Here is a 23,035-nt window from a genome sequence, read left to right on the forward strand (position 1 = left end):
TTTTAAAAGGCCCTCAAGACTTTGCTTTTTAAATAAAGGGGATGGGAGTTGTGGGGGTGGGGCTTTCTGTCCAGTAACTAAGAGGGATGGTGTATGTGTACCTTTCTCTTGTCATTAATCATTGTTATCAGCTGCACCTTTATATGAGTAAGTCTGTCTAGTGCGTGTTATAAATACCCAAAATCAAAATCAATCAAAATCAATCAAATCAACCTGCTCTCTGCCACTGGATAGCTAGTGCTGCAGAGCGGAGTACTGATTCAGCACGACACATGCATACATTTCGCTCTTGGCATGGAGCTTAGGAAAGGGGGCTTGGTAGGCAGGGAACCTATACTAAGACAGAATCCTTGTATTAATACATAAACATATAAAGGTCAGGGCTTCCACACCCTTGCCAGATGGGAATGCCTCACAGAGTTGCAAGCTGGTCTGCAGATAACTCTGCCTCAAGTTTGTCATCTACAACTCTGTTTCTATGTGGGATAAAGTGCTTCCCTGACATGCGACAATTGTGCCTTGGGTTAAATAGCCCTAAGGATAAATGTTACGTCCACTTCATCATGGGACTGGAAAGCTTGATTATATGTTTTGTTATCTTTATCCTTGATCTCCTTGATCTCCTCGTCAGACCAGTGCATTACTGATCATCAGGATTTTCTAACTTATTTGTGGATTTTTTTGGTAGACTGGCTGGTATCTTCTACAAAAACTTGCTCCGCTTGCCGCATAGGAGATTCCCACAAACCCTTTCTTCCCCATGCATGGCTGCCACCGAGATCGCTTAGAAATGTGCAAAGGACTCCTACATTTTAAGCTGGCTGTGACATACTAAATAAATTTCTTGTGCAGGGTTTCTAATGTCTGTCTAATGTTTGCCTGAGCCATCTGGAGACCTAGCATATTAAGGGGACATTGCCACTGGTATCTGCCTCTCTGAAAGTAAGGGAGTGTGTGATAGTCAGGACCATGGGATGCTGGTAAGGGTGGTTTGCTGATCTTTCTTAAAGGAATAGTGCGCTCAAAAATATTATTGTTGCAAGGGTTCGGGCATGTGTTTTTAAGCATACGTTGATCGATCGTAAAAACATTTCCTATGCACCTTACCGTAGTTTTCCTCTTTTTTACACATGCGAAATCAGGCAGCAGGGCATGGCATTTTGTGATAATCTTATCCGTTGCCACATCACCCAAGGTAGACTGCCCTGGCGGCACTAATTCATATGCCCCGCTCCTGAGGCTGACATCACTAGAAATGTACAGCCCATTTCACAACGCCAATGCACGTCTTGTGGCAACATTCTCTGCGCTTCAGCTAATGACGTGTCTCCATGGAAATGGCAGGACGCCTCTTTCCTCAATAAATATAAACAGACCGCTTCTCATCAGATTTGCTTTTCCAATCATTTAACTGTCTTTTTTTGAGTATTCTGTGCCTCGTTTCTGTGCTCTGGTCAGCTACCTTTGTTGCTCGTAGCCCGTGCGAACAGCTACTATTACTATCATTACTATCAATTTGTATTTTACCCCATAATGGCAACAATAGAGCCCTACCAGTACGAGGCGGAGTATTCCGAGGTGGAATTACTCGAAAGAGAAAGAGAAAGATGCGGAAACGATGTGGCTTCGGATGACAGTTGGGAGGACGATTCAACAGATCAAGAGCCTTAGCCTAGTCGCATGGACTGAGTTTCCACCTGGTGTACCTGCAATCGGTGCGTGCTAATGCCAACTGAGGAGGAGAACTGCTGCTGCAGAGAAAACTCTGGATGCTTGTCCTACATATCGGAAGGCGAGACACGGCCGCAATGCGTTACCGAGCTGCCAGACTTCAGGGCAGCCTGCCTCACACAGTCTGTGTTGAGGATTATGATGGTTTATGCACAAACTTCAAGCAACATTCCGCCCTTGCAATCCAAGTAACGAGTAAGTGTACTCTAGTTGTGATGTCACTTAGGCCACTACCATTTCACGGTTGTCTCCTATAGTGTCGTAACTTTAATCTATCAATGCCAAACGTAGGTAGTCTTGCAATTCTATACATCACTCACAATTTGGGGAAATCATAGTGGTCTCCTTATGTTTATTTCATGTACAGCTATGAAGCAATATTTCTTTGTGTCCCAAATGTAATGGAATGCATTGTCGTTCAATATTGTACAGTGTCTAAGTAACATTTGTACTGGCAACAATGCCATTGTATACAAGATTTGTCATTGTCAACTAAGGTTTAATACACTTATCTTGTTCATTTAAACACCATGTACACTTCAAAGGTATCTTACACGCAGGGGTCATTGTTCACATGCCCTCCTCAGACCCAGTGTCTCCAGATAGGCTCATCTTGAAGCAGGCCGTGTCCTTGCAATCCACATAAGTGTACCTCCATTCAGCAGTGTTCCGACCCTTTCCTGCATGCCTCAGGCCCCTCCATCTACCCCTCCAGAATCAATGACTGTTAGTACCTGTGGCTGTGCCCTCGCAATGGCGGCTGGCAGGTGTGGGAATGGCCAAGGTGCCAAACACCATGTACACTTCAAAGATATCGTACGCCCAAGGGTCATTGTTCACATGCCCTCCTCAGACCCAGTGTCTCCAGGCAGGCTCCCCTTGAAGCAGGCCGCTCCCCTGCAATCCACATAAGACCACATCATAAACACGTTATTCATTCACATACACACCCACTTTTTAAATTCTTTATAAACCACTTGATATTTATCATGAGAACATCTTTGAGCACTCCAAGTAAACTCGTGAACGTGCTACCTGAGAACTTCTGTGACCATTGCGAGTCAGCTCGTCATCGTGCTACCTGTGAACATCTCCCTATTCTCCTGCTACTAACCACCCTGCTTGGTGAATCTGTTTGTTGGTCAAGGGAAGGGCAGGTCCCCTAATCATATCTCCTTGATCTTGCCATTGACTTGATTTTAATTTGTTATGTTATCGATATACAGCAATTGTCATCACTGTCAATTGGGATAGGATTGCATGCTTCGCGGACCGTGTCTATAAGCATGTTTCCTTTTGATGCACGATAGTACATTCAAGGGATGAGTAAAATGTTACGATTTGCGTCACATCAATGTATTGTGTATGAAAGTTATCCTATAATACAGCTGGCTACGCTACACAGGTTTTGCTTCGGTGACCAAAACATAGATTGCATAGAAAAAATGTATGATATAATTCCATCTTTCTCACGCTTTTATGCAAAGTAATTTTCTAATAATGTTGACCTTTGTTTTTTACAGAATTTCCAAAAATGCCTGCATGTACGGTTTACGGTTGCAGCTCTAACACCCTTAACAAACCTAAGGGCACTACAATGCATGTATTCCGGAGGAATACAGATCTAATAAGAGAATGGGTCCGATATTGCGGATTGGCGACAGAAGAGCTTGAAAGTAGTGCCCATGAAGTCTTGGGGGTCTCGAGGGGTGATAGATTCCGCATCTGCAACCTGCACTTTGCCACGAATATGTATGACCAATCGCAGTACACAAAGAAGCATCGACTCAGAACGTCTCATAAATTGCTTCCAAATGCAATTCTGACTCTATTCATGCACACGCTGCCTCAGGTGAGTCACGGTTCCTGATTTAGCTGTAGGCCTTGGGGTACTGAACAGGTAACTACATGTACGGACTGGTGTTTTCGGTGTAAATATCCCCTATAATACTTTTCAAATTTACGAGATTGTATTGCTTTATAACTGAACACCATTTTGCCAAACATCTGTCCTCGGTTTTAGGAGCATCATAGAAAACGATTTATGGGCATAGATAACTATGCTATAGTGCCCTTGGAAATAAGCATAATCTTTTCATAATAAGTCGCTTTACATGTCAATTGTTTGGATTATCATTTCTAAATCAAATCTAATTTTCCCTTTACAACTCCATGACAATGCACTGAATGTGACGGAGCAAGATTCTGCATCCATGTCTTCCCTGGAGTCAACAACAACTTTGAGCGTGCATTAGGTAGTTTTATTTAGCTATTCAGTTCCGTAAATGTTTTATGCATGGAATTTGAGATAATATGATCAAAGTTACGTATCCTGTCGTTGTTTATATAATGTTTCATTTATGAGTTTTTATTGATTTGTACCATTGTCTGCATCACAATGTGTGTCTTGAATTTCGCTTGTTTCATCCATACTAAAACAAGTACTGTTTTACAGGGTGATGCTGGTATTTCGACTACAATTACATCATCCTTCAGAGCTGATACAGAGCCAGAGGTATGTGTACTGACAGTTCCCTCGAATGAAAAAAAGTAGGTCCTAGATCTGATACCATTAGACAGTGACATTATTATAAACGAGCATCTTTCGCAAATTGCTTTAGTGCCACATTTTAATCAGTGGGTTTCGAGCAGTCATCTTTTATCGAGTAAACTAGCCATCAATCAGGTGATATTCGAAATGTATATTTTGACTAAGTGACGTACACGTTGTACAAGGGTATCTGTGTAAGCCATGTATGCGATGGAATAATTTGATTTCAAATACGAATGACTTATTTTTGAAGAATACTCTTTTCTAGGGATGTATACAAGATTGGGATATAGAAGAGGAGGCACATGAATCCGAGTTGGCGGGCCAGCTTGCTGGAGCAGTCGTTACAGTGAAGAAGAAGGTTTCACAGAAAACCAAGAAAGCAAAGGTAACTAACAAACTGTTACGCTCACCTGGCTCCCACGGGGGCGTCGATCTGAACTGGACAGCTGCGGTCTCCACCAATGTGACGCGTAGTGCCGAGATGACGGACTGGACTGGCCCACCTAGCTTCGTTTGCTCGGCCCGTAGGAATATTCTTCTGCAAATGAAGAAAGGGAATTAACCACCCGTGGAGTTGAGCGTTAACCCCCCCCACTCCCGCTGTTCTTCCCACTGATCACCTTTAATGTCCCCTCTTATAGTCTCACCTGATGGTTTGGAAAGATGAGCTCTCCATCCTGCATTGAGCGCAGGGGCGCATAGATAACCAGTTGCTTCACTGGCTCAAAGGAATTGGTGAGTTCCAGAACAATGTTGACTCTGAGATTCCCGGCAAGACGCCGTAAGTATGTAGTTCGTAAGAGTTAAAATGTCTGACTTTCACTCTTGTCCGATTCCTTGCAGGTTGCAGCTTGACCCTAGCGAAGAGTTCCTCGTGGCAACCGGTAATATTCAGGTAAGGATTTGTATTATCCAACACTGTTCGATAAAATAATGTCAATATGTAACATGTTGCTTTCTCCCTTATTCAGGCGCTGAGAGAAAGTATGAAGTCTCGGGGAATAATGCCTCCGGCGGTGAAATCAGGTAAGTCTATTGTTGTGAGGAGGTTTCCCCTTGTTTGTGCCTTTGTTTCACCTTGCTGTCCTTTTGTTTCCCCTTAGGGGCCAGGGTTCGGCAAGGATGCAGTGGAAGCTGCGCCGACCCGTGAAGAGGAATAGTACCCCCGGTGGTAAAACCAGGTAAGTCTATGAGGGGTAACTAATATTGCCTCTGTGTATTCCCTTGGCTCACCTTGCTGTTCTCGTCTTCCCCTTAGCTTCCGGAGTGCGGCGGGAACATGCAGAAGGATGCAGTGGAATGTGAAGATGCTGCGAAGGCCGGTGAGTTCAGCACGGCGCTGCATCAGGCGAGGCGACGCGCATAAAATAACTTCTTTCTTCCAGCTCGAAGGCGGGATGGTTCGGGAATTCAGGTAAGGATCAAAGGTATAGCTCTTGTTCTAACATTTTCTCCTTCTTTCTCCCTTTTTCTAGGAGCTCCAGACTCGAGGCGGGTGTGGCAGAAGACTGGATGCAGACTTGCAGGCACGGTGAGCGTTACGCTGCTGGATGCAGAATAAAGCGAAGCGTGTGCTGCTCTTTGGGCGTGGTTTAAATAGCCTCCAAAGTAATCCCAGGTAAGTATTCCTCCCCAGCCCCACCCGAGTAAAACAATAGTCCCTTCCAAGCCTCTTTTGGCTTGGAGCTCTTGCAGCATGGTCTGCATCAGGTGAGTTTGCAGCACGGTCTGCATCAGGTAAGTTTTAATCTATGAGCCTGGTGCCTATGGCGCCAGGACTGACTCTCCATATGAGCCTGGCGCCATAGGGGTTGTTGGGCTTGCTTAGAATAACTTGATGCCTGCTTCCGGGGTTGCTGGACTTGGTCTGGGTCCCCGGGGGTAGGCATCATGACAGCACTCCCCCCCAAGGCCCCTCCTAAAGTCATTCTTCCCTGTGGTTTCGGTTTGTCTGGGAAATTATGGTGGAATTTTTTCACCAATCGGGGTGCATGAACGTGGTCACTAGATTCCCATGACCTTTCCTGTGGTCCGTAACCATTCCAGTCGATTAAATAAAAAAGTTTTGACTTTATCAGCTTGGAGTCCAGGATGTTTTTAACTTCAAATTCGGGTTCCCCGTCTACAAGGATGGGGTCTACAAGGATGGGGTCTGGTGGCTTGGTTAGTCTTGTCCCTGGTTGCACTGGCTTCAAAAGTGACACATGAAAGACGGGGTGAATTCGCATATTAGCAGGTAAGTCCAACTTGACAGGCACCGGGTTGATAATGGCCTTAATAGAGTAAGGTCCCAAATATCTGGGATTAAAGGTCTGTGTTCCCTTTAGAGGTATATGTTTTGTGGCTAACCATACTTGGTCCCCTATCTGGTATTGTGGAGTATCACTTCTATGCCGATTAGCATCTTTCTTGTATTTTTCTTTCGCCTTCTTTAAATGTGCAGTTGCTTCCTTAAAGACTTATGTAATCATAGCGTGCAGATGGTCCACTGCGGGCATTTCTAAGTGTTGGGGTGAGTCAAGGTCTGAGGTTCGAGGATGGTGCCCATATAAGGTATAAAAGGGGCTTTGTCCAGTTCCAGAATGTACTGAATTATTGTATGCATATTCGGCGATCCTAAAGAATGTCTTTCCAATTACTCTCAGTCTGATGTAACATACAACGCAGGTATTGTTCGAGAGTCTGGTTGGTCCTCTCCGTTTGACCATCAGTTTGGGGGTGGTGACTGGTCGATAACCTCACATCGATTTGCGCCAATTGACAAAAAACTTTCCAAAAATGTGAAATGAATTGACTGCCCCGGTCAGAGACAAATACGGACGTAAATCCGTGTATGCCAACAATTTTTTCGAGGAAATCCTTGGCCAGGATTGAAGCTGAAGGTAATCCCTTTAAAGGAATAAAGTGGGCCATCTTGGAAAAAAGATCCACAGTAACTAGAATCGTGTTAAATCCATTGCATGGGGGTAGATCAGTAATAAAGTCTAACGATAAGGTGTGCCATGGTGTAGGCGGAATGTCTAAAGGTTGTAAGAGTCCAGCTGTTTTTTTCTTTTGACTTTTGTTTTGGGAGCAAATGCCACAAGACATCACAAATGATTTAATATCCTTTCGCCAGGTGGGCCACCAGAATTGTCTCTTAATCTTAGCTTCAGTTTTTGCAATGCCTGGGTGCCCCTCCATTAGGGTATCATGATAACGGGAAATGACTAGCTCTTGTAGTTCCTTGTGTGGCAGAAATAGCCGCCTTGGTAATAATGCAGGTCATTGTTGACAGAGTAGTCCGGGCCTTTCTTTACCCAGTCCTGCAGGGCTGTAGGATCAAAGAGTTGCTGGATCTTTACTTGAATGTCCTCTAGTGTCCGTAGAGTAGTCATGCCAAGAATCCTTTGTTCGGAAATTATAGGTACTGGTTCTGGGTTCACTTCTGCCTCTCCCATCCCTATTCGGGATAAGGAGTCTGCTTTACCATTCTTACAACCTGGTTGATAGGTTATCACGAAAGCGAACTCGGCAAAGAACAATGCCCATCGGAGTTGGCGTGACGATTGGGCCTTGGCTGTCTTTAAATACTGTAAGTTCCGGTGATCAGTGATCACAGTAATGGTATGCCTGGCACCGAGAAGATAGTGCCGCCAAGCCTTGAAGGTGGATTTAATGGCTAATAACTCCTTGTTGGTAACCGCATAGTTTAACTCGGGTGCCGAGAACTTTCTGGACCAAAATGCTACTGGGTGAAGCTGGCCAGTTTCAGGGTCCTTTTGAGACAGGACAGTTCCCATGGCTAGACTGGATGCATCAGTTTCCACTATGTATGGAAGTTCAGGGCGCGGGTGCTTTAATACAGGTGCAGACGTGAATTTCGCTTTCAGCTCTTGGAAGGCATTTTCAGCTTCTTCAGTCCACATAAAGCGTTTATTTTTTCGCAAGAGTGCTGTGATGGGATGTACAACATGTGAAAAATCCGGGATGAATCTGCGGTAGAAATTGGCAAAGCTGAGCATGCTTTGTACTCCTTTAACTGAACTTGGTGATGGCCACTTAAGGATTGCATCCATCTTTCGTGAGTCCATTCGGACTCCTCTTGGGGTCAGGATAAACCCAAGGAATTCAACTTCTGTGGCATGAAAAACGCATTTTTCCAGTTTTGCATATAGTTTGTGCTGGCGCAATTTCTCAAGGACTGCTCGGACGTGCTTCACATGGTCAGATTCTGAAGAGGAGTATACTAGAATATTATCGATATATACGACAACACAAACGTCAATGAGTTCACGAAGGACATCGTTCATGAAGTATTGGAAGGCTGCTGGTGCATTGCACAACCCGAAAGGCATCACCTGGTATTCGAATAGCCCATACTTAGTGCGAAAAGCAGTCTTCCATTCGTCGTCCTCTTTTACACGTACCATATGGTATGCCCCGGAGATCTAACTTGGTGTATATGCAAGCGTCCTTCACTTGGTCTAGTAGTTCAGGGATCAGAGGCAATGGGTATCGGTTCTTAACAGTTATCTGGTTCAATACGCGGTATTCTATGCACGTTCTGAGGTCACCTTCCTTTTTGGGCACGAAGAACAAAGCTGAAGATGCAGGGGACTTGGATGGGCGAATGAAGCCATTGGCAAGGTGCTGGTCTAAGTATTGTCGTAGGTGAAGGTTCTCAGGTTCCGTAAGGGCGTAGATCCTGCTACAAGGGGGTTGTGCACCGGGTATGAGATCGATTTGACAATCGTACGATCTGTGAGGTGGTAAGGTGTTTGCCTGTTCTTTTTGGAAGACATCCTGGAATTCTTGGTATTCTGGAGGTAGTTGCACGACTGCTGTGGTTACTGTGGCCAGGCCTGCGTTCAGATTTTTCTTTGGGTAACAGGTTTGTGCACAATCCAAGAAGGTTATTCTCTTCTCTCGCCAATCAATACAAGGCTTATGTGTTTCCAACCAAGGTATCCCCAGTATTATTTGGAACTGTGGGGCTTTGATTAGATCAAACACAATAGTCTCTCGATGCCCATCCTGACCCAATAGTGTCATCTCTGCGGTGGAATGAGTTACGGGCCCAGAGGCAATTTCAGTTCCATCGACTGTGGTGATGACATCTGAGGTGGTTTTTCGGCAGAGAGGTAGATTCATCCTGGAAGCCAATTCGTAGTCACATAGTTTCCTAGGGCCCCGCTATCAATGTATGCCCTTACTGCGTGCATACTCGATGGCTGCCTTGGATCTACGAGGACCATTGGTATGATGAAATGCAAGGTCTGAGTATCCTTCTTCAACCTCGGAAAGCGGACCTCTACGCTTGTCGAGCGTGGTTGTTTCCCGAGTCTGACTCCATATGGCTTTTATCAGCAGCTCCTACCACCTTCTTGGGTGGTTTTACGGGGCAATCCCGTAGAAAATGCCCATAAGTTCCACAATATAGACACAATTGCATTTGCCGTCTCCTTTCTCTTTCCTTCTGGGTTAAGGGTCCTTTAACCCCTCGATTTGCATGGGTTCTGAAGCATCTGCTCCTTTGGGGTTATGGTGGGTTTTGACCAACACCCAATTCTCAAACTTGGCTCGATCAGCCTTTCTGTTCTGAAGTCTGTGATCTAACTGGACCACTAAATCTATATATTCAGCGCGGTCTTGAGGTGGGTTCACGACTTGAGCCAAGACATCCTTGAGTTCTCCTCGAAGCCCTCGATGAAATAACGTGATTCGTTTTACCTCAGGCCATCCAGTTTCCACTATCAACCTATTAAAGGTCGCGATGTAGGATAGAAGGTCCTGGTTACCCTGTCGTAGGGACCAAAGTTCATTATCCAGGGCCTGTCCTTGGGAGTGCCGGGCAAATAGTCTTTCCATTCTCATTTGAAAGCCCTGAAAATCCCAAAGAATTGGGTCATCCTGAGTAACTAGTGGAATTGACCAATCAGCTGCACTCCCACTGAGATATGACAATACAACGGCTACCTTGGCTTCATCGTTTGGGAAGGCTCCAGGTCTGCATAAAAAGTGCAAGCAGCATTGGTTCATAAACAAGGCAAACCTTTTGGGATCTCCGGCAAAGCATTCGGGCGGAGCTAATGGAATATTTCTGGTAGGTTTGTGAAGTGGACTCCATTTTGTGTACCCTCCACTCCAACTTTGGAGTAGTCCGCATTCTGTGATTGGGTCTCTGACTCTGTCATTCTGTCAAACTAAGAATGTATTCATTTAAATCTTCTTCTGAGATCACTGTCCTGCGTGTGTCAGGGCCAAACCATGACTTGTAGTTGTTCATCCATCTCAATAAATTTTCCCCGCTGCTGGAAAATGACTGCTTGTTCAACCTTGTGCCCCTCTAAAGCTATTCATTTCATGTACCAGAAGTGTGACACTTCCTTGCTGACCACCCCAGAGTGCCTCCCAATAAAACAAGACCCCAGTCACAGTATATTCTGTCCTAAACTAACATGTGTCACTCCACCCCCATTCTAGCTCTGATGTGCCAACCTGTCAGCTATTAACCCCGACCCCTGACAGTTGCCTCAGGGGCAAGACCCCCACACCCTTCACCTTGCTAGTGACCCAAAGTGGGATAGTACAAACACACTTGTGCAATTTATAGGCCTCTAATACATAACTGCGGTCATGGGTTCAGGGGACCGCGGCCTGGCAGGAGGGGGTTGCAGCAGGGCTTGCTCAGACATTCTTGTACAAGCAAATTTTGTCAGGGCTCGAGACTTGCTCCTTGCGAAAAACGTTTACGTGATTTGCCGTATGAACAGGAGATGGGCTGAGCTGACAGGTGGTGTGGGCTGGCTGTGGGAGTCACTGGGAGAGTACGAAGTTCTCCAGAGGAACAAAGTAAATCACTAGAAATTTCGCATGCCATTGCTGAATGGCAGCAAACAATTCATATGTTTTTCAAAAATATTTCTAATGCCACTATGGTCCGAAGGGCTATTGGCTCCCATTCTGAGTGAAGGTCAGCGGCTTTGAATTTTTGCTTGCAAGCCGAGCAAACCCGCGCATCGTACACAGTATAAGGTTGAATTGCTTTTCGACCTTGAAAGAAAGGGAGGATTCCGAAAGGAATGAATGAAGGGGGGGTGTAATACCATCAAATATGATAATGTTCACCATTCCAAAACTGGACAAAGGAACATGTAATTTCATTTTATGAAAATTCGTTGACCTGAACGGAGTCTCTGAGTTACGCCGAGAGAATGGAAATGCCAAATATTATGTAAGTTTTACTTTCGACAATTTTATAGACCAACGAGTCAATTTATCATTAGCCAACTGTTATTGCTGGCTTACATTGTACTGGGTTGTTCTTTGTGGCATATTGCAGCGACACACAAACACAACCTGTGTGTGTACTTATCTTTGTCCTGGGCACATTGGCAGTCCAGGATTGAGATGCATGTAATCCACCACTGGGTTCCCCCAGGTTCCACAAACACCTAATTCAATGCTAATATTTAATTAAAATGCTGTCTATGTGTACTTCGAATTGTAGCATGAGCTTCCACAAACCCATTTCGAGCTGAATGTACTCCATAGCACTAACCTCTGAAGCAAATTTTAGACTACTTTCCACGTTGTTTTCTCTGTGTTCCCATTGTTTAACATCTGTGTTCATCATTAGTTTTAACACAGGGCTGAATTAATGGGTAAAATGATAAATTGTAACAAAGATTGGCTCCTGAGACACATTTCTGTTATGTTTTTCAAACAGCTACATACTGCCTTTCTGCGATTGTCATCTATTCCAGATACCAACTGACAGGTTTTTTAACAGGCAGCTGCAGATACACTTGAATGCCTGGATCACAATGACGCTTTTTTGGGACGATCGCCATGGGCCGATATGATCTTACGCGGTACCAGCAATAAGGAGCAACCTGAGATCGTTTACGGTGGCCTAGCGCCAAGCTGATGCCCAAGCCTTGCAATTCATGGTGCGTCCAATGTGCTTCTTATACCCAAAAGTAAACACCGCGTGACTCACGATAAACATTTGTGGATCGAGAACAAAGAAAAAAAATTCCCATTTGCTTGAATATGGCATTCGCCGGATGTTCTCGGAGCGTTTATTGTGAAATAAAAGTACTTTACAAATTGTACAGTTTTGCTATTTCCTTTAAAAGTATAGTTTTATATTCAAAATTGGGACACGCTGTGTTGGGAGATTATGTGTGTTGATATTCCGGGTTCTGCGTCAACTAACGTTAACACGTAGGTGATGACTGGGTGCGTTTGGCTATGCTGCCCAGTAACGTCATGGAGATAGGCGGAGAATATCACTAGGTTTGTTGATGTCAGCCTCAGGGGCGGGGTATATGAATTAGTGCCGCCAGGGTAGTCCACCTTGGGCGATGCGGCAACGGATAAGATTATCACAAGATGGCCGCGTCCTGCTGCCTGATTTCGCATGTGTAAAAAAAAGGAAAACTACGTTAAGGTGCATAGGAAACGTTTGCACGATCGATCAAAGTATGCTTAAAAACACATGCCCGAACCCTCGGGACAATAATATTTTTGAGCGCACTATTCCTTTAAGGCAGGGTGTTTTTTTTGGATGGGCCTTAAAATTTGACTGTTCCTGCGGCTGTCCCCTGCCCTAATGAGGGGAATAAGTGAAGGTGACCAAGGAACCCCTTCTATACCACCCCGGCCCATCATCCTTTACCTTTGGGAGGTACCAAGCCCCCTTGATCACCCTGCTAGATGTCCCCATAATCATGCAGGGGACGTTGCCACAGGCAGTAGGGAGTGATGGCAGACCTGTATAAATGCTTTCATATCGTGTACAAATGTATTTACATCTTGCCTAAATCAACTGGCAATGCATTTAGATTTTGTTTAAATCATAATTGTATGTCTTTGTTTAAAGGAATGAATTTTATGTACTTGTTAAACACACCCACTTTTTGTGAAATAAATAAGTCAGAAATAAAATATGTTTTTCTTTGTGTGAAATTATATTGCTCTCTGCTTCTCATGGTTACCTTGGGTTGTTCTAAGTTAGAATAATCAGGATATCCTGTTGGATACCATTTGAATAGTAATTACAACTTTTCAAATTTAGTTTCTACGGATTTTGAAAATCTTTGTTATGTGAGAAGGGAATGATGTACCTGGGGCATTTATTTAACATGATACATTGCAGCCAATGAATACATCAGAATCTAGTAATAACTACATGGGAATATTATAGAACAATACATTATTCAAATGAAAATAAGAACAAGAACCATTATTGGTGAGGATGTCCTATGGCATAATTGTCACAAAAAATGAATTTCACTGAATGGTCCCATTCTCCATCCAGGAATGTATTACTATTTCACACTTCAGAGATTCGAAAGGCAGAAGTCAACAAAGCAAATAAAGCAGGAATGTGAATGAAGCAGATTGTTTTAAACAGGAGGAATTTGTTTATTAAATGATTTTTTGAGAATTGTACAATTATTTCCCAGAGCCAGTGAATTCCAGATATGGAACCACTACATTTTGATAGCGGATGGTAGAGGAAAATTTCAGCAGTTGCTCAATGGTTAACCTCTCTGCAATCAATAGAGGTGTGATTACTTTAAAAAGGTCATCCCCAGGTGTATATATGACTCCAGAATCCACTTCTTAAAAGCGTGGCTAGGACTGGGCTTGCTAGTTTTTGATGACTGGAAGATAGTTATGAGGCTGGTGATCTTGTTCATTGGGTGATTGCTTCCCTTTGACTTCTTATTTGGATATGAATCCCAGAGTATAATCTGTGTCTATCACAATCTCTCTGATTTAGGAATTGTGACAAATTGGGGGATTCCGTCACTTCTACCCAGGGGGGAGCCTTTGCTTGTGAGGCTAGGGTGGTGATCCCGCTACACAACATTCCCCCTAGTGGTGGCGGCAAGCGGGACCTCACAGGAAGGGCCCCCCATCCCCTCGGGGACAAGGAATCCTGTTCCAATGAGGAACTCCCTTTTCATCTCACAAAGAAGCCTCATCTCCTCCTCTGTTACTGTAAAGTCATTACAGAATATAGTACCCGTCAATTACTGAGACGAGTAAAACCCCAGGATGATGAAGAATAAGTACCTGCTAGGTACTGGGACGATAAAACCCAAAGGAGATATAACGATTATATCATCGACCCAGGAGATTTGAATCCGCAGGTCAGGAGATGCTGGCAACCCAGAGGAAAAGCTGCATATCATGCAGGCGAACAGCGGAAGGAAGAAAGTGCCCAAGTCCCACTGTGTATGCCACAGACCAGAGGACGTCTGCAAGCTTAAGAACAGATACAGGAGGGACACTCAGGAGAGGCTCAATGGAAGCCGTGGCTGGGATGTGCCCAGGCTGCTGCAAACAACCGTGAGAGCCTTCATCTCTGAAAGAAGTTCTCGAAACTGAAAAGTGGTGGCGGGAAAGGAGAACGAGTCAACATACCATTAGATGCCGAAATCACACTGAAATGAAGACACAGAAGCATGTCAAAGGAAAGCGAAGGTACAAGCACGCGAGCCGCCCTGACAAACCACAGAAAAACTAAGAAGGTTAATGCTGACCCAGTGACGCAGCCCTATTACACCACAGGTAACTGGGAGTGCTGGAGACCCGGGTAGAGAGGCAAAGATAAAGTGGGGCACAATCATTTGTCATAACGAGAGGTATGAACATAGTGATTGTATGCATCCTACATTGAATGGTTAAAGCCTGATAAGAGTGAAGAGTATTCAGGCACTTACCCTACTCATTCCAGTGAATGATTAATTCACTGGAATGAGTAGGGTGCTGAGCCTGTGGTGGAGAGGGCAGGAGCCCCCACCAGTTCCACCAGTCCCTGGAGCCCCTCCCACGTGGAGCACTACTGAGCCATGTCCCTGAATGCACTCAACACCTTCCAATATGCGCACTGATGCACCATCCGATAAATAGTGAGGTCCAGGGTATCTGACCCCATCTGCTTTGCCACCTGTGCCTGTTAGGTGCCCCTCACCCAACCACAAGTACCGGCCAAGCCCCAGCGGTGCCAAGATTCCCTTTCCCAGGCACTGCCTGACCGAGTGATGGCGGGTGCGATGCAGCGCCACATCGAGGCTCGGCTTCCCCTGTTGCTGGGTAACCAAGATGAATAATTACCTGCAACATCCATTGGCAGGTGGAAGAGCCGGCCTTAGACGAAGGCCAGACCAAGGCCCTGGACATCAGAAGTGTCCTGAGCCTGTGGTGGAGAGGGCAGGAGCCCCCACAAGTCCGACCAGTCCCTGGAGCCCCTACCACGTGGAGCGCTACAGAGCTGTGTGCCTGAATTCACTCTGCACCTTCCGACGTGCGCACTGATGCACCATCCGATAAATGGTGAGGTCTGGGGTATCTGACCTCATCTGCTTTGCCACCTGTGGCTGTTAGGTGCCCTCCACCCAACCACAAGTACCGGCCAAGCCGCAGTGGTGCCACAATTCGCTTTCCCGGGCACTGCCTGAACGAGTAATGGCGGGCGCGATGCAGCGCCACAACGAGGCTCAGCTTCCCCTGTTGTTGGGTAACCGAGAAGAATAATTACCTGCAACATTTGCCGGCAGGCGGAAGAGCCGGCCTTAGACGAAGGCCAGACAAAGGCCCTGTTTGCCCCTGTTTGCCAAGGTGAGCCCTGACCCATTGCTCTAACTTCTGTCTTATCTCAGTACATCTACTGTATTTCCTTGCTCTGGCTAGCGTCCTCAGCCACACACTAGGAAAACTGTACCAACATGTTCTCAATGTTCACCCGGTAACAGATCACCTGCTTAACCGCTCCTGTTCAGAGAGTACATTATCACTTATATACATCAACCCCAGTCCACAACTTGAGGCGTACTAAGAAACTTTGGTCACCTTCTGAACATTACCGAATCTGAACAATACTGCCACTACCTTTTGCACACAGCGGCCGCATCTTGGCATCCAGCTGCTGCATTCATGACGATCGCCTTTCAATACTTGCTACCTGTCTTTGGTCTACCGATATTTTCCATATCTACTTACACAATGTACCTGGATTATTGTCTATGCATACTGCTTCCATGTTGACTCAGTACATTGCATGCCAACACGCCCACTGCCTATCTTATCTGTGTCCTAGCCGACTGCACTGAGGGAAATGGATTAGCCTTTCACACCTGAGTGATCTAGCCTATTGCACATTAGGTGAAGTAGCCTGCTGCACCTTAGTGAATTAGCCCACTGTACCATAATTGAACTAGCCCACTGTACCGTAATGGAACTAGTGCACTGCACCTTTAAGTGAATTAGCCTACTGTACCGTAATTGAACTAGCCTACTGTACCGTAACTGAACTAGCCTGTTCTACCTTAGTGAACTAGCCTACTCTACCTGAGTGAACTAGCCTATTGTACCTTAGTGAACTAGCCTATTGTACCTTAGCAAACTAGCCTACCATTCCTTAAGTGAACTAGCCCACTGTACCTTTAGTGATCTAGCTTGTTGTACCTAGTGAACTAGCCTACAACACCTTAAGTGAACTAGCTTACTGTACCTTAAGTAAACTAGCCTGGTGCACCTTAGTGAACAAGCCTACCATACTTTAAGTGAACTAACCTGTTGTACCTATTCAACTAACTTGCTGTGCCCTAGTGAACAAGCCTCTGCGCTTGAGTGAACTAGCCTACTGAACCTCAGTGGACTCCGTGTATCAGAGGAACCCTCCTTCAGCACTGGGAGGGTCCCCACTAGTCACCCTAGCATGCTTAACCCATTTACCTTCTATTCTACAAAGACTGTGCCTTCATGGCCGCCTTCTGCAGAGCCACCTTAACTATGGCAACTATCCTCCCATTACTCAACTCAGCAACTATCCTCCCATTACTCAACTCAGTCGCCCTACAACCACCCCCTGCGCCACATCCACCCTACCCTCACGCAGAGGCTATGGTTCACTACAATGTTAAACTGGACACATTGCCCAGTCCATCTTTTAGCCCTACAGAATGGATCCACCTATTTGCCTCACCGGCCACTCCTTGGATTGCTTGTCCAGTGAAGGACAGAAACCTCACCAGCCACTCCTTGGATTGCTTGTCCAGTGAAGGACAGAAACCTGAGACTCTGTTCCTGGCACCCTGTCCGTAGGACATTTATGAGAAGAGACCCCCAACTCTTTTTCCCAAACCCTTTACCAGCCAGCTCAACCCCTGACTCAGCTAAGACCTCTCTCAGCATAGCTAAATGCCCTACCATCAGAGGCGCACTCATTAATGCTCAGTTTTTGGTCGCCCATGCACTTGACATTGCAGACCTTATCTCATCCAACGACTTACATTTCCTGGCCAGTACTGAAACCTGGCTACACCAGGCAGCAGGTCCAGCACTATCGCTAGCCAACCCAGATGGCTACTCAATAATAAGGAAAGACAGAGACACAGGCAAATGAGGCGCAATAGCATTCATTGCTTAAACTTCCCTAGGCCTCAGAGCCACCTCATCTGCCAGCCTCCCATCTACAGAACTACTGACAGCCAAGATCCCACTCTCAGCATCTCAAACAATTCTTATGCACCTTATCTACAGGCCCCCATGTCACATCTCATCCTTCGAGGAAGACATTACTGACCTCCTAACTCACAACACCAAACTAGTATCTAAAATCATCCTGATTGGTGACTTTAACTTAGGTCTCCTTGATCCGAAAGATCCAAATGCCTCATCTCTGGAAAATTACATCTCCCAGCTGGGCTTCAACCACGGTGTCACAGCACCGACGCATAATAAAGGCAGAATATTGGATTGGCTGGTAGACTACAACTGCTCTACCACCATCCTCCAAACCGAGCCCACTGCTTGGTCCGACCACCACTTCATCTCCTTCTCAATCCAGGGGAATGCACCGGCCAGCCCTAATCCTGCCATCGCTCTGCAAACCCTTGCCAGAAACAACCGGAACATAACGTTGCAAAGCTTACGCCCACTAATCCATAATATCTTAGACCCTGCCAGCTATACAGACTTAGATGCAAATAAGCTTGTTGACCTCTACAACAAATCACTTGAAGCAGCAGTAGACAGCGTTGCTCCCATTAAGCTAATTAAAGCTAAACCAATAGCCCATTTTAACAAGTGGTTTACCCATGAACTGAAAATCCTCTGGAACACCAAAAGAGCGGCAGAATCCTCATGGAGAAAAATGCCCAACTCCACTAACAACTCTTCACCTCAGCCTCCTCTGCCTTCAAATCAGCTATTCTCATCACTAAGAAAGACACATATGACAACAGAATCCTTAATGCCAAATCTAGGACTAAGGAGCTCTTCAATATCCTTAGGGAACTTGAGTCACCATCCCCTCCTTCGGAAGCTTGTGTGAAAGACGCAGACTGGTGGGCAAAAATACAAAAAGCTCTCGCAGACAAAATTGCCTTGCTCCAATCCAAAATGTAGCTTAAAAAGAACAGCTTGGCCAAGAATGCCAATACCTCCCCACTTCCTAACCATAGGACCCCTGTATGTCCACCCTTCTCCTTCTCTCTGGTCTCACCCAAAGGAGCAGAACATTTTATCAAAAGCCTCAAACCTTCCAGATGCTAAGGGAATCTATGCACAGCCACAATCATTCAGGAAGGAGCCAAGGACTTGGCCCCCTTCATAACTGCCATAATCAACTCCTCCTTTGAAACTAGCTGAGTACCCAACAGCCTTAAGGAGGCTTGGGGCATGCCCTTCTTAAAAAACCAACTTAGAGTCTACTAAGCTTTGCAGATCCTGTAACTGCAGCGCCCTGATACCCTCGGGTCTGGTGTGCATTAGAAATGAATAAACAAACAAACAAACAAACAATCCCACTAACTACAGGCCCATCAACACCATTCCGTACATCCTAAAGATTTTAGATAAAATGGCCTATCTACAAATCCAGAAACACTTGGAGGACAATGACCTACTGGGCCTCGGACAATCGGGCCTCAGACAATCAGACAGTCCGGCTTTAGGCCAAGGCATGGAACAGAAACAGCCCTCCTGGACCTTAAAATCCAAATGGATGAGGCGAAGGACAATGGCAAGCTGGCCATGCTCCTGCTGCTAGACCTGTCGGCAACTTTTGATCTTGTTGATCACCGGATCCTCACCGAGCACCTGGCGACAGCAGCTGCCTTCTCTAGCAATACATCCGCCTGGATACAATCATTCCTATCCAATCGCACCACTAGGGTCTTCACACCTTCGGCTTCAGCTGACCCTATTCCCATCTATTGCGGCGTCCCCCAAGGCTGTGTGCGCCAACGCTATACAATATATTCACGAAGCTCCTATTTGACCATCTTGACAACCTGGGCGTCACATATACAAATTATGCTGACGATACCCAGGTTCTCATTACGTTGTCAGGGTGTTATGAAGAGGACTCGAAACTGATGAATGATCTATACTTTGAGATACAGGCGTTGATGGCAGACCACAGCCTATGTCTCAACGACGAGAAAACTGAACTCTTGCTTGTCGGATCCCAACAACAACTAAACAAACTAGACCCTCGATACGCATCCATCAACATTGATGGAAACCTGATCAAAGTGGCCAAAGATATTAATACCCTGGGTGTCTACTTAGACTCTACACTATCACTCAAAAAGCAAGTGAATGCCACTGTATCCTCAACTGCCTACACCAATAAGTTGATCAATGCTTGCAAGCCATTGCTCTCACCCAATAGCTGCATTACCCTAGCTAGAGCACTAGTGCTATCGAAAATCGACTACTGTAACACCCTCTTCCTAGACACCTCCTAACGTAACCTTAACAAACTCCAGGTTCTCCAAAACAATGCCTTAAGATTTGCATTGAGCCTCCCTCGATCCACTCACATCACTAGTTTCAGACAGGACACCCACTGGCTCCCAGTACGAGACAGAATCACCCTTCGGGCACTTGTCATCACCCATAAATGCCTAACGAACACTGCACCCAAGTATTTGGCAGTGAAATTCAACAACACCACTCAGCTAGACCAACCAGAACCATGTATTCGCACTGCCTGACCATTCCCAAATTCAATCTAAAAAAAGCGGGCGGACCAAGCTTCTCCCAGTCTTAGCCGCCAACAGTGGAATGCCCTACCCCTCAACCTCAGAATGGAGCCCTCGTTCTGGACCTTTAGAGCCAAAGTTAAGACCTGGCTCGTTGATAAAAGCTGCTAACCTCTGATGTACTTGCATAAAACTATTCTACCTGTTTATGCTCACTGTACCTCATCATGAAACACTTAGCAAATCTGTATAGCAGCACATTCTACCTAACCAGCGGCCATCATGTAACCCTGGTCACTCACACTTACTGTTGTTGTCGTTGTTCTCGTATACTCTGATATATGCATGTAGTATGTAACATTTGCTCTAAGTCTCTGGCGCCCAGTTACCTCTGGGTTCGGCGCGCAGTATAAATAAAGAAAGAAAACTATACTAAAGCCTTAAGAAAGTGAAGAATATTCAGGGACTCATTCTACTAATTCCAGTGAATGGTTAAAGCCTGAAAAGAGTGAAGAGCACTCAGGCACTCAACCTAATCGCCCCAGTGAAAGAAAGAATAGTAAAAGTAAGGAGGTTGTTCTCTGGGCACATAACACACATCCCAGTGAGGAAACAAGAATACAACAGAACATAAAAAGGAATGAGAGAAAAGGAACACCATTGGTAAACCTGGTGTCAACACAAGAGCAACTATCAGCCATCCTTGGGAGGAATACAAGAAAAGGATATATAGTTGGTGTTACACCCAGAGAAAGACACTTGAGAAGCCAATGCGAGATAAAGAGAGGGGCGTGGAGAAGTCCCTTAAAAGAACTGAATGAACTGGTGTGAGAAATAGCAAAAAACTATTTGAAGATCTGGTATTGAAAGTAAATTGCTGAAAAGCAGACCCAAGAGAAGGGAGTCATGTGCCTGGTCTTTAGTTAGTTTGAATAAGTGGTAGGGACAGAATAGTATAGTTTGGAAAGAGGACAGCCTTTTCCTTTGGACTTAGGAATGGACGATGAACACCCTAGTTTAGTTTTGTTAGGTAGGGAAACCCTTAGAACAGGGAAAGTTAGGCCTTTTTCATATCATTTCCAATCAACATCTTTTGAAATGGTAAACCCTGGTCTGTCTCGTCCTTCTGACCTACCACAGAATGGAAAATGTTCCTTACACTGGTCGAAGTCCAGGGAGCTCCTCCAGAGCAAAATCATATGAACTGCTCAACCCACCTTTTAAAGGGAGCCCCTTAGGACCCAGGAAGAAAGCAGAGTTTTGAAGAACTAGGGAAAGCAGGGAGAGAGAGGTTGAGATTGAGATTCCATACTTTATGTAGGATTTGTCCCCATACCAAAACGTTGTCTTTGTTCTTTCTACTGGGAAGTATTGGCCAAACCTGGATCCAAAGAGAGCAATACTAAAGCATGCATGGGAGCCCACAAAACTGTGGGAAGAATTTGGACATTTTGTCCCTTCTTCCAGGGGGAAGCCATCCCCTTTAAGACTAGGGAGGTGAGCAGGCTATGCGAAACCCTCCCTAGTGGTTTGGGAAAGCGGGACTTCACTGTGTGTGACTCCCCACCAGGTGACAAGCACTGTCATTCCAGTAAGGAATGCCCTTTTTCTGAGACTATGTCTGCATACATGGGAATACCAGAAGTGGATCGGTCTGCCAGCTGTGGAACTACAAATAATGTAGGAAATACAGTTAAACAGTTGGCTCAAGGCAATGCTGGTCTTTCAAGGGGCTGGACAATCAAACACATCCCTTTCTTATCTGATAACAAGGATAAAATGACTTACTGAATTGAATGGAGGAGAGACGGTACGCAGAGGCGAGCCTCTGACGTACCAACTTCATTGGGAGGTGGAGCCGTGCTGTCGAGCGGAGCCGGGTGTAGAGCAGAGAATGACCCAGAAGGAGGTAGAGACGGAGAAACACTCCTGCTGGCGTACCAGAGAGGAGACACAGAGAACGCCAGTGTCAGTGGACCGGAGCCACCTCACAGGAGCAGGACCTGCTTTGGAGAAGGTACGCAGGTTCCTGTCAGTCGAGGGGGGCACAGAGACCAAACCGAGTCAAGGGTAGACATAACAAAGAGTATTAAACTCAGAGGGGCAACCAGAAAGGAAACCAGGTACATATATGAGTGGTTACGGGAACCCTGAAAACCCAAACGTTGGAAAAAGCCCCACACAGCTACTAGTGGAAAGATAACCTGGAGCAGATATGCATATCCCTAAGGAATGAGTGGGAAGCTGGTAACAAGAGAGTCAAGGGAGCCAGGAGGGCTCTGTAAAGCAAAGTAAGAATCAGCCCAAGTGGAAAGCAGAATCAAACAAACAAGACTGGACTTTTGTGGGGGGGAGACCCACGTAGTTGGTGGGACAGATAAAGGAAACAGCCCTTCATCTATGATCTTTTTGAGGATTGACTTTCTTTGGAACTTGAGAATTTAGGGTAGTCGGATCTGAAGAAAAACCCATTTTCCTACAATTGTTGAACTCTGACAAGATGGGGATGAACTGAAAAACTCCAGAAAAGCTATCTCCTGATAGAGAAACTTGACACTAGGAGAGATTTCTGAAACCACTTGGAGACGGCAGAGTAAAGAACACTGGTGCAACCTTTATTGCCCACTTTCCCTTTTTGGTTATTTTTTATAAGTGGTAGGGCCAGTTTATAATTTAGGATTTGGACAGAGGACAAGCTTTATTATTTTGACTTAAATTGATGAGCACCCTTAATTTAGTTTGTTAGGTGGGGAACTTC

The 23,035-nt window shown here is 45.5% G+C and overlaps 1 protein-coding gene across 2 annotated transcripts in view; it reads left to right on the forward strand.

The window, feature by feature from the left end:
* The window catches only part of PLA2R1 (phospholipase A2 receptor 1), a 1,951,179-nt gene that overhangs the window by 220,220 nt on the left and 1,707,924 nt on the right, over positions 1-23,035 (forward strand). The gene's annotated exons all lie outside the window — the stretch shown is intronic.

This window comes from Ambystoma mexicanum, chromosome 9 (assembly GCF_040938575.1).
Source record: "Ambystoma mexicanum isolate Mex_15411 chromosome 9, UKY_AmexF1_1, whole genome shotgun sequence".
In the NCBI taxonomy this organism is placed as follows: Eukaryota; Metazoa; Chordata; class Amphibia; order Caudata; family Ambystomatidae; genus Ambystoma; species Ambystoma mexicanum.